The sequence below is a fragment of the Bidens hawaiensis genome, unplaced genomic scaffold (genome assembly GCF_021521415.1).
Source record: "Bidens hawaiensis isolate Kalapana, Puna unplaced genomic scaffold, B.hawaiensis_p1.1 tig00002123_1, whole genome shotgun sequence".
NCBI lineage: Eukaryota > Viridiplantae > Streptophyta > Magnoliopsida > Asterales > Asteraceae > Bidens > Bidens hawaiensis.
Window position 1 is genome coordinate 638,567 of NW_027491112.1, and position 12,697 is coordinate 651,263.

The following is a 12,697-nucleotide window of genomic DNA, read 5'->3' on the forward strand; positions in this document are numbered from 1 at the left end:
ATCTATATAGACTTGAAAATAAAAACAAAACAAAACGATATCAAAACAAATACTATACTGACACCGGTGCTGTATTAATATCAGACCAATACATAAAATGTAGTATTTGATACCCAATTTGTTAGAATAAGGTACCATAAGGTGGAACTCGTACTTCATTTCTAACATGAAAATGAAATGACATTAAAACTTTAAAATATTGACACTAAAGCATTAAAATATTGCTGGTATTCATACAAACTTGCATACTAGACGATTCATGTTTAATCTTTTGATTTAATAGGCAATGTCGTTGAGCTAGACGGTTATCAAGCTAGATGATCATCAACCTTTATTTGCATAATATTGATCTATTAACTTTTATACACAAAAACTTATAATTTATCATTTTCAATTCAAGTGTTCATTTGTGGGAAAAAGCAATATGAAAAGTAGAGAGTGGCTCGTGATGAAAAGGTAAAAGCCATTTGTTCGTAAGATTAGTGCACGAGAAGCTCACCTGAAGACATCATTGTTACGGATAAAAAAACACCCGAGCTCAGTGGGAATACTCGAAACAACTAAAAACATGTATTTGAGTATGAGACGGACATGCGTTTGAAAAAAGATGTATTTTTTATCTGCATATTAAAAAAATCGAAATATGGCGAAGGTGGGGCAAATCCTAGCGCCGGGCGGGGTTGGCTTTGATGAAGAAATCAAAGGTGAAGAATGGAGCAGCTGAACAAGGACAACAAGAAGGCGAATGTATTCGAGAATAACAGAAATGAAAATTCAGGGTTTGAACATCAAAGAGTTAAGAACAACCAGTATCAATCTGTCTCACAAACTTCCCTCCTTGTTCGCTTTTGAAGGACATTTGGCAAAGATGTAACAACTGGAGACGTGTTCCCAACATCTAAGTGTCAAAGAAGCTTTCAAAATCGGGTAACCTGTGTTCTATGTGGTTTGGGTCGTACCCTATGTTTGCGTCTTCGCAAGATTTGAAAGAAAAACTGGAGCGAAAGGATTAGTGGGGTCAGGTTTACAAGGGCTAAAGTCATGGAAACAGTGTGGCTATGGATGTTATAATTGGTGCATGCAATGTTGGCGAGTTAAAATCTCATTCTTATGCTTCAGTTGGTGGGAGAAGAAAACGAGAGGGGTCTAATTGTATGGCTTCTAATGACACTACGGTGTCATTGAACTGGAGTGATTTACTATATGTATTCAAGATTCTTCATGTGTGTTACTTGGGCGAGTTAGAGAATCGTAAGTTGTGGCTAAAAATAAGTTTATATTGGATGGATCTGGCAAAAGTGAGCAAATGAAAATAACAGTTTACTCTATTTAATTAAAATGATGTTTCTTTTTTCTATTTTTCCATTTTATATTAACTTAACATATTAAAATTACGGAGTTAATGATTTGGACTTAAACGAAAATTAAATACAACCACGACAACATAAATGACTAAACACTTTTTTTGGACGAAAATTATAATAGAAATGAATTATAATGAATTATAGACTAAGAACAAAACCCCAACACGCATGTAATGTGTCTAGTACTTTAGACACAACTTACTTACTTACTTAGCGGCCGTACTGTTGTTGTTCGGCCAAACAAAACAAGCCTCTCTTCACTTGAAACATCATTAATTCCCACTGCCTCCAACTCAGTTCTAGGGTTTTTCTGTCAAACGCTGTCTCCTTTTACTAATGTTCTTCTATTAGGTTTCAGACATTAAACCCTAATTATAATTACTTTCTACCCTATTTGTATAACAGATAATAATTGACAGGTGAATATTGCTGTTGAAGATGGCGCGTGTGTATGTTGGTAATCTGGATCCACGGGTTAATGAACGGGACATTGAGGATGAGTTCCGTACCTTTGGTGTTATTCGCAAGTAAGATTATTATTATTATTATTATTATTATTATTATTATTATTATTCCATTTCTAAACCTTATGTTGTTAGTGAAGTTTTATTTACTGTAAACAAACTTACTTGTGAGTAGGGCTGTAAACGAACCAAACCAAACCCAACAAGGTCTTGTTTATGTTTGTTCGTTAAACTTTTATAGGTTAGAAAGCGGTTCATGAACTTCGTGTTCGTTCATTAAGAAAATGAACTTGTTTGTGAATCGGTTCACGAACACAAATGAACACAAACATTGTTTATTTGTTTTGGCTAACTAAGTGTGGTTAGTGCCAACGAATCGGTCTGGCTCCCAAGTTCGTCTTGGTGTTTTTTTATAACATTTAAATTCATATGTTACTTTACATATAATATACTCACATAATACTCATGTCTATTTTTGTTTAATAGTTAATAATTTTGTTTAAATATGTATAATAAGATTAGAAAAGGCGTTAAAAACATTAAAACCTTTAATGAATAAACATAAACAAACAAACATTCACGGACGTAAGCGAACACAATTGGATGAACATGGCCCCCTGTTTATGTTCGTTCATTTAGTTAATCGAATGAAAATCCTTGTTTATGTTCGTTCATTTATTAAATGAACAAACATAAACGAACTTCTTGCCGAACAGTCCATGAGCAGTTTCCTGAATGTTCGGTTTATTTACAGCCCTATTTGTGAGGTTAAAATTCCAGTTTTTTGAGGTTATGCAAACTGATGCAGTTTCTATGCAGTTTCTGTCTGTTATAAACTATAAATTATCTCTTAGATTCTTCTGTTTATGTGATGTGTAGTGTGTGGGTTGCAAGACGTCCACCTGGCTATGGTTTTGTTGATTTTGATGACAAACGAGATGCTCAGGATGCCATCCGTGAACTTGATGGTATTGTTGTTATTATCATTAAAATCTTTAAAATTACAATTCTTATTATGTTTATTTTTTGAGTTCTCAATGAGTAATAAATGAACCAGGTAAGAATGGATGGAGAGTGGAAATGTCTCACAACTCTAGAGGAGGGGGGGGGGGGGGGCGGCGGTGGTGGACGTGGTGGCGGCGGTGGTCGTGGTCGCTCTGGCGGTTCTGATTTGAAATGCTACCAGTGTGGTGAAGTCGGACACTTTGCTCGTGAATGCCGTGGTGGCGGCGGCGGCGGCGGTAGACGCCGCAGCCGGAGCTGTAGCCCCGCCAGGTACCGACGGAGCCCCAGCTATGGTCGGAGGTGAGATTCATGATATTCTTTTGTTTTGTTACTTCAATTGCAAATTAATGTTAATTGACTTAAAAGGTATGAAAATATTATTTTTTTGTGGGAGGTAGGAGCTACAGTCCTCGTGGACGATCACCACCATGCCGTAGCATGTCACCACCTCGCAGGAGTAACTACAGCAGGTCACCTCCGCCTCGTGGACGTGACGAGTTACCATATACAAATGGGTAAGTTGTCTTCTTACATGCAATGACTAAAGTTGAAAGCTTTGTTTTAAGCTATGTTGTCAAAAGCCCTTTGGGTACACGCCTAGGCCCTTAAGCGAGGCGAGGCGAGGCGCAGGTAAAGCGCCTCGCTGCCATCCAGACAATCCTGTGACAAATCGGACAAGGTTCTGGTCAGGTTCTTGCAAAATCCTGAGAATTTCAGCAAAATTTTACAAATTTCGGGTAGCTGGTATGAGACATTAAAAATGGCCTGGAACCAGCGTAAACAAGCCTAAAACATGTTTAAAACATTAAAAAATGGTATTTTTATGCTATGCGCTTTGTTTATCTTGGGCCCTCACCTTTTATCCGCTTTGCGCTATTGGGCTTTGACAACTATAGCTTAAAGTAGATTATGATTATGAAATAATAATATAAATACAGTTTTTGCCATTTGCAAAATAATGGCTCTGTTATGGTAATGTCATTTTGGTAAAATATCTTGTTGCTTTATGTTTTCAGAAACGGGCTTAGGGACAGGCGTCGTAGCAGGAGCTGATGAGTATGGAGATCAACTTTTCAAGAATCCTAGAATTTGTTATGTGTTTAGACTTGTTTTCAATTTTTTACCTGCATTTGAAAACTGAAGTACCAAGTTTATTTATTTGCATCTCTTAAGTCAAATCTAGTTTTATTAGAGTATGTGTTATCATGATGTGAATGCTACTTTGCGTGTTAGCAATGCTAAAGCGATTAACTTATTTTTGCTTTTTAGTGAATCGATATTAGTTTAAGATCAGATTTCTGGTAATGAGAATCAAAACCAGTCATTTTTTAAACATGGGCTCATAAACTGAACCTACAAACTGGTGGGTGCTGAGCAATTGGAAGCTGCAAATCCTAACCGGTTAATCGACCTGTAACCGATATTAACCGTAGGTTAGGAACCGGTTAACCGAATAAGTGTTAACAAGGCTATAGTTAATAAGCTTAATTCCAATAGGTAAAGGATGTTTTTAATAGATTATTAAGAACCGAACATGTTTTTAATAGATTATTAAAAACCGAATTTAACGGGCTAAACAGGTTAAAGATTTTTCATTAAAAACTGATTAGGAACTGAAACCTGTTATTGAGATTAACCGGTTTTGACCGTTTGACCAATATTTGGTTTGGTTTGGTATTTGCAAGGATATGTTGCAACTCTTTGGGCTGTTCTGAAATATACAACAATTTTTATGCTAAATATCATTAAGTATAAACTATTCAACTTTGAACACCCTTAAAATGAATTTTTTAGACTTGTGTGTTTTTTGTAGTTACGCATAGTTAGAAGATTTTAATATGTAGAGTAAAATATACAAAATGTAAAAAAAAATATTTGTTTTTTCTCAATTTATTTTGTATTAAGTGGATAAAAACAGAACTTCTTCATGTATAATTTGGATTGTGCAATTTTTTTTTCTGGATCAATTTAGATCCGTTATAGGAGTGCAAACGAGCCGAGCAGCTCGTGAGTTACTCGGCTCATTTACACCCCCTATATCTCAACTAAATTAATATTTCTAGTTAAGGGTGTGAACAAACTGTGTGTGCCATGTGCATACATCTGAAAGGTTTATTCTGTTTTTTTCTTCCTATTTCTGATGTTCAAATGTGAAATATGATCAAATATTAGATACGTATTGAGGTTTTTTTCTATTTATACTTTTTTCTTTTAAAATTTAGATGTTTACGTGGGAACACATGTTAAACAATTGTTTCACGTGTTTAAATTCTGTAACAACATAATATTTTTCTTCCTTGTTCTGATTGGTTACATGCGAATACTTTTTAGTAGATTTTTATTATATATAATTTACTATAAAATGATTACAATAAAGTGGTAGGCAAACGGGCAACAAGCTGCGCCGCAACCCCCTTTTGAATAGCAAAGCCAATCCTGCTAAAAATGAAGCTTTGGGACCTAGAAGCTGAAGAGGTTCCGTGTACGACGCGCTAAACCCTACTAAAAAATTTCACAGCCTCTGGGGCCAGAAAACCAAATGTATCAAAGGCAAATGATAGAAAGACATGTTGATTATCTAAACAAGCTTTCTCGTGTTTAGCAACTTTTCCCGATTCAGCCTTCAACGCAGCCTGACCCACAACAAACCCACGGTCCCTGAACCAAACAAGAGAAGACACTCCTATAAACATCTAAATTAGGTTAGTTTGTAACTAACTCTACTATTCACATCTTCTTTTAGCAAATTAGGTTAGAAACTCGTATTACCCTTATTAAATAAATATGCATTAGAAAATTTATTTTGAATATCACATAATATATTTCTCAAAGATTTTATAAATAATTAAATAATATGACTTATGGTGTAATTATATTATTTATCAAATTAAAGAAAATCATTATTATTTAATATTAGAGAGAGACGAGAAAATCAACTTTGATGACCTAGAAAGCTCACATGTGTCTCCCCTATTTTTTTTATATATATAGAAGATAGATAATTTAACTTAATATCAAATTGTAAACACTTATCTGGCCGCCTTAAATTCGGTTGGTTTAATTTAGATATGAAGGTGGTTTGTATGATCCGTTTTCATATTTTAGTAATAAAAATCTAATCGAATACATTTATCTCGATCAAATTAATCCGATCCGTTCAAAACATACACATTGCTAAGAAATTTTGGATATACCTCTAGGGCTTATACTTAACCCAAAGTTTAAATTTATATAAGTGTATCATAGTAGATGAGTGACCTTATATCCTTTTAAATAGCCGTGACATTTACACTGTGTTCTCAAGTTTCATTTAACTGAGGAAAAGAAAGGTAGATAAGGGATGAAAAAAATATGTTGTGTTCCCGAGTTTTATTTAAGAAAGCAGAAAAAAGGAAAAGTTAAAAGAGATGTTCCTGAGTTTCATTAAAAGAAATAAAAGGAGGGGAGAGAAGGGAAGAGAAAATGATAAGTAAAGAAAAGAATTTGTATCTTTTCAAATTGAAAAGATTTAAAAGGATAACAAGTTGAAGAGAAAGAGGAGATACCAATAGAAAAGATAAGAAGAATAAACTTTCTTTTCCTTGTCTTTCTTTTCGTAAATGAACTCTGGAACACAACGTTAGATTTGTATATAGACTAGATTTTTTTTAAAAAAATTAATGAAATGATTATATATATGAGTTTATGGATTTGTGGGTGGATATGTGGGTTGACCCGGATCGTAAAAAGTGACAACGGTATAACTTTCTTTGGGTTATAAAGTCTTAAATACTCCTTTTTTGTGTGCTATTAATGTATTTGATAGTGTAGTGATAAAAACGTATGTGTTTTGACAAGTCTTTTCTTAAGTAATGAAACCAATTCACATTGCATATGACGGGTCAACATGACATAGTGTTGTTTGTGGGTAGACATAGTTTTCAAACTTCAAATTTTATGTCTTTCTTACCCTTCTTATGAAACTATTTTTTTTTATTTTAACCATTTTCTATATATATATATATATATATATATATATAATTACAAGTTAAACCATTAAACTCAAAAACTCAAAAACAGTGAATGAGAGCCTCTGCCAATGTGGTTGTGACTTTTTTTTTAAAGCTTTTAAACCTTTCACATCAAGGTCATTCATGGCTATGTGAAGGAGATTTGTGAGAAGGATGGTGGTTGGTGGGTCCTCAATATTGGTGATGTGAAAATTATGAGGTTATTTGTGGAAAGAATGAATATGTTATAGTTGTTGGTAAAACGTGTTTGTGGAAAGAATGAATGGAAAGCTGATGTGACATGCTGACTAGGTTGTTTGTGAAAAAATTGCCCTGAACTGATGCAGATAATCTTAGTTAAACCATTACACATGGTCTAACGTGGTTACAAATAAATAATAAATTTTGTTTATTTTTATATCCATCATGAACAATGTATGAAGGTCATACCGAGCGCCAAAATCGTGAGTTGCTTGTCTTCCGTTCGTTAGAGAAACTTATTAGTTTGGTAGTTGGTATACATTATACACATGTATTTTAATTTAGATATCATATGTTAAAATTACATTTTAATCTGCAAAACTAAATCATATTAGAATAAAAACCAAAATATGTAACTTATTATGCCAACCTATTAAATGGTTTAACCTATTTATTACATTATCTTTATAACCCCTCAACGGTTCGATCCATTAATTTGACTTGTTTAGATCAATGGATCACACTGTCCATATTCAAATGTGTTTTAACATATAAATTCGACATGATTGTCACCACTAGATTTAAACTACAACTATTGTAACGTTAGTTTGCATATGTAGTATGGTGAACACGTAGATGGTGGTGAAAAAGCAATCGTTTATGTGATACCACGTAAACATATTAGTTAAACTACATAGAAAAAAAGTATTATTTTTTAATAAAGACGTTTTAGTCATTATATAAAAACATCCAAATGATTATAATGAAGTAAAATATTTATATAAATTTAGGGTTTTGATGATATTTAGTTAATTTGTATAGAATTAGAAGAAAAAAGAAGATATTATGCTCTAAAATAAAGTATCGCTTTTGAGTCATGTTTAATGGGTCGGTCGGGCATCTATTAGACCACCCACTATGGGGCGTGGTCAGCTGATGTGGCGGGCGCCTTTGGGCACGGAACACCACAAAGCGGCGCCCTTTGTGGTGGGGCGCGGACCCAAGGGTCGTCCAAACGATGGGCGCCTTTGGGGGTCCCCCTCTCTCACACACACACATACATACATATGCATATATATATATATAGGGGCGCCTCATCATAAAGAGGCTTCAAAACCCCTCATCATAAAGGATGGTCTTACATTACATCATATGAATGTCGTCATATATAAACACACGGTTTCAATGCAAAACAAAAACACTACAGTTTAGTCTAGATATTCTACTAATCAAACTTTCAAGGTCCCACCTCACAAAATGCAAAAAGTGTGTTAAAAAACTTCCTAAGTTATGATTTGTGAAAACAAGTATATATTTTATTTATTTTATTTTTACACAAAGTTGAAAATTATGCCGGGGACGAATGCGACACCCCTTAATCTCAAAAAGAACTATTTTATATTTTTAAATATTAATATTAGTTATCTAAAATTACAAATTTATAGCAAAAAAAATCAGTATGGATAAAAATATGCAACGTTGCCTTTTAAAGTCCTAGCGTCTTGTTAGGACGTTTGTTTGTTTTTTTGTTTTGGTTTTAATAAAATGTCGTCTTTCCAAAATATATGTAAATTACGTGTGCGTACCACATTATTTGAATAAAGAATAGTAACAAAGTTTCGAAAATGTTCCAATTAAGTCACTCATGTATATTTTCCTTAAATTTGGTCACTAAATCTTCAAATTAAGTCTCACCGATTTTTTTACGTCAAAAAAGAAAAGGAGTATAAGATGTGGGGTCGGAATTGCAATATATGTGGTTAAATTTAATAAAATTAAAATATACCATTAATTATATTAAAATTTAAAATAAAAAATAAATTCATGATGCCACTCAACGTCAACACAAAAAAGAAGATAAAAGATTTCCTATATGAAACAAAAATGAAAAAAAACTAAAAAACATATTAAGTCTTTAATTTAATAAAATATGAAAGTTGAGTTACTTAATTGGAACATTTTTAAGGTTTAGTGACCTAATTGGTTTTGATGGTCAAGTTATTCTGCATAGGAGAACAAAAAATGAGTAGGATTAAAAGGATTCGTAGCCACACAAAAAAACTCTTCACAAAAAAATAAAAAAAATCATAAATCAAAATTTAATAAAAAAACGAAAAAAATAAAAAAACACAAAAATGTTTCCACTGTCTTTCTCGTTCTCAACAAAAAAAAGACATAATGGTGAGTGGAAAAAGCTCATTATGTCTTTCGTTTATCAATGTGTTTTGTGTTTATTTTCGTCATTGATTTTATCTTTTTTCATTGACATTGTGTTCTGTTACTTAACATTGTGCTATATTTTGTTCGGCATTGTGTTATATTTGCGATCTATTGTGTATTTATATAGTTATAATTATGTCATTTGTTCATTTTCGTCATTGTGTCTTTGATCTCAGCGCTGTGTCTTCTTGTCAATTTTTTTTAACGAGAATAATATCGGAAACATTTTAGTTTTTTAAATTTTTTCGTTTTTTATTTATAGTTAGAGTTATCATTTTTTAATTATTTTTTTTGAATTTATTTTTAAGGGCTTTTTTGTATGGTCGCAAATCTTTCTCACTTGTCTCTCTTTATATTTTAACTTTACCCAAAAATTTGGTTACTATTCTATAAAATTACCCCATAAAATAGTTATAAAAAAATAGTTCGACCCGCAAACCATCATGTTGAAAGACACACTTAGCTAAAGATGTTTATGGGCTTGACCTAAAATAGATACAAAAGAATAAACAAAATCTTTGAATTACATGTTACGTGTTGGAAAATTTTATAGTGAAAAAGAGTTTTCACTTTTTTTGGACATTAATAATTATACTTATGTATGAGGTATATAAATAATTATTTATGGGTTTGGGTTCTAGTTCGTGAGAGCATCACAACGAACCATACCACGTCTAAAACGGAGCTAAGATGAATGAGATAATTGTCAATGCTTTAAGTTGAGTGGTCGGAATGAACAACATGAAACTTTAGTGTTTATAGTAGTTATTCTAATCTTCTTAATTTATCTTTGTCGTAAATAAATATGGACCCTTTGTTTATATTTTATGACATAATTCAATTAGAGGTTTTAGTTTGTCTCATAAATTCATTTCTGGTTAACATATGGACTTTTGATATCTTTGTGTGCGAAATAAGCATGAACTTTAAGGTTCATTGTATTTAGAGGGAAAAACTCTCATAATTTTGTCTCAAAAATATTTACAGAGGAGCAATCAGCCAATCACTAAATCTTTATTCACCAAATTTATCCATCTTTTGTTTCAAACTCAAGAATACCATCAAACCCGATGCTTTTCGGGTGCGATTCAAGTTAGGCAGTGTACCTACCGTTTCGGTTGTTGTACACTAGGAGACAGACATGCTTGTCTAATAAGAGGTGCGGAATCTGCTTTAATTAAGGAACCTGTGTTGAACACGAATCATCAACCAACGTTAACGGATTAAGTTTGTTCAAGTGTTGCAACCAGGGACAAACACTAAAACGCCTCTCATTGAAGGCAACGTTTAGAATCAATCTACATTCAAGTAAGTTTTATTTACTTACATTTATTTGTTTTTTCCATATAAATAATAGAATATCTTTATTTGTATTTTATTATTAAAAAGTGAACCTAATTCCTACATTAGGTTTATGTTTTGTCGTTAAAATCACACCATTAGCAGAAACCCTAGGTCAGATGGTCAACGTAGAATTTCTTTTACACGTAGTAAGAAAAATCTTGTTTTTCTTCAAGAAAAAAAAAAGAAAAAAAACAAACATATATGCAATGTAAAACACATGTTTTCATACCGTGTCCCCTCCATTGAAAAGTACATATTTTTTGGGCTGGCGGTGTGGTTAGAAAACCGCACAAGACGCGACGGTAAGGACTAACCGTTGCGGTGTGGTCAATCAATCTGAAGAAACGTGGATCTACTCACTGGTAGCAGATCTACTTTCCTCGGGTGTGGTTACGATTCTTCACCGATGGTTTTTCTGGATCTGGGTTCTTCCACCTAAAAAATGAACAGCGCCGTTAACTTACCCCTCAGAAAGGGACAGAGGGGTCCTCTTTGGGGTAACCCTCCGGCGTGAGAATAAGTATATGTAGGAGAAGATAATAATGTGAGAATAAGGGAATCTGGAGAGTATTGCTTAATAGCTGAATACTGTATGTTACTCTGTATGATTGTGTGACTGTGTTTTTGTATGTCTTTCCTTGTGGAGTTGATGCTGTATTTATAGTGCTAGGGTTTCCACTGATTGAGCTGGGACCAAATTAGGGTTTTGTTGGCCTCCTCCAATCGATTTGCGCCACGTGTCCTTGGAGACACCTGGTGCTTTTTCATTGGTTATAATCACGTGGTAACCCATGAGTCATGCTGAGCTGTCCACCTTTCATTTAGCAGCTGTCAACATCAGCATATCCTTATTCCTTAAAAAGATGCCTTCTGGAAGGTTGTCTGACGTGCACAATCAAGTTTGCCCTAATCCTGATTTGGATAAGGACGAGGTTGATTATGTGCATGTGTGATATGCGCCCATCCTGAGGATGCGCGAGGTCTTCTCTTTATTCTCACGCGCAGATATTTCATGCGCAGATGTGATACGCACAAGCATGTAATACACGTCACGCGCGGATGCCCCACGCGCAGCTGCGCCATGCGCAACTGTGATATGGGTGGGCATGTATGATGCGCGAGTATGTGATATGCGCCGCGCGCGGATGCGCCACGCACGATGTGATATGCATAAGCATATATGATGCGTGAGCATGTGATACGCGCGAGCATATGTGATGCATGAGCATATGTGATGCGTGAGCATATGTGATGCTTGAGCATATGTGATATGTGCAAGCATGTGATGCTTGAGCATATGCGATATGTGCAAGCATGTGATGCTTGAGCATATGCGATATGCGCTGTGCGCATAAGTTTTGGCTTTGTGCCTTGATAATATCTTTGATTTCTAATGTCTTGTATATATCTTGTGGGTTGACCCGCCCCGCTCGATGTTGAGGCGGGTACATACCTCTTCAAGCCCCCCTAGTCTAATGTGTGTCTTATCTCGCGCTAGCGCGGTAAGATAGATATTAGACTTACTGATTTGGTCTTTTTAATGGGGTTTTGTCGTTTTCTTGGTTGTTTCCATCGTTGCGCGAAGTTCTATCCATTTGGTTGAAACGAAGGGTCCAAACACGTGGTTGGTTGGTGGTGACGTGCGCCGGAAACGTGTCAGACGTTTCGTGTGCTCGAGGTGCTACAGTTGCCTTTCATGTCCCCTCGCACAGCTGTCTGGAACACGTGTCGCGCTCGTATTGGTTTGCACCTGCGAGTGGGGGCGCGTCTCTGCTCCGTGGCAGTTCCGTTACGTTTTTATGTCCCCTCAACAGTGTTAGGGACACGTGCCGCGCCCGCGTTGGCTTACACCTGCGAGTGGGGGCGCGTGAAATCCGATCAGTTGCCAATTTTCTCTCTCCTGGGCCTATAAAAGCAGGCCCTTAGGAAAAATTTTTATCTTCATCTTCATTGTTGTGTACTCCAAAGCTTCTATCTTTCCGATTTTCTGGTTATTGCTTCCAGATACCCTGTTATCTGTTGCTGTTTTTATTGTATGTCTGATAGCTCAGACTCCTCTAACCCCTCAATCACCTCTATTGCCTCTCGAAGACGCCGTGTGAAATCTGTG

General features: G+C 34.9%; 1 pseudogene across 1 annotated transcript; it reads left to right on the forward strand.

The window, feature by feature from the left end:
* The first annotated feature begins 1,747 nt into the window (after window positions 1-1,747).
* Window positions 1,748-4,069, forward strand: LOC143605205 (serine/arginine-rich splicing factor RSZ22-like; annotated as a pseudogene). Its single transcript, XR_013148460.1, has 5 exons — window positions 1,748-1,891; window positions 2,708-2,796; window positions 2,886-3,133; window positions 3,232-3,348; window positions 3,850-4,069. The product of XR_013148460.1 is annotated as a serine/arginine-rich splicing factor RSZ22-like (transcript).
* The last annotated feature ends 8,628 nt before the right edge of the window (window positions 4,070-12,697 follow it).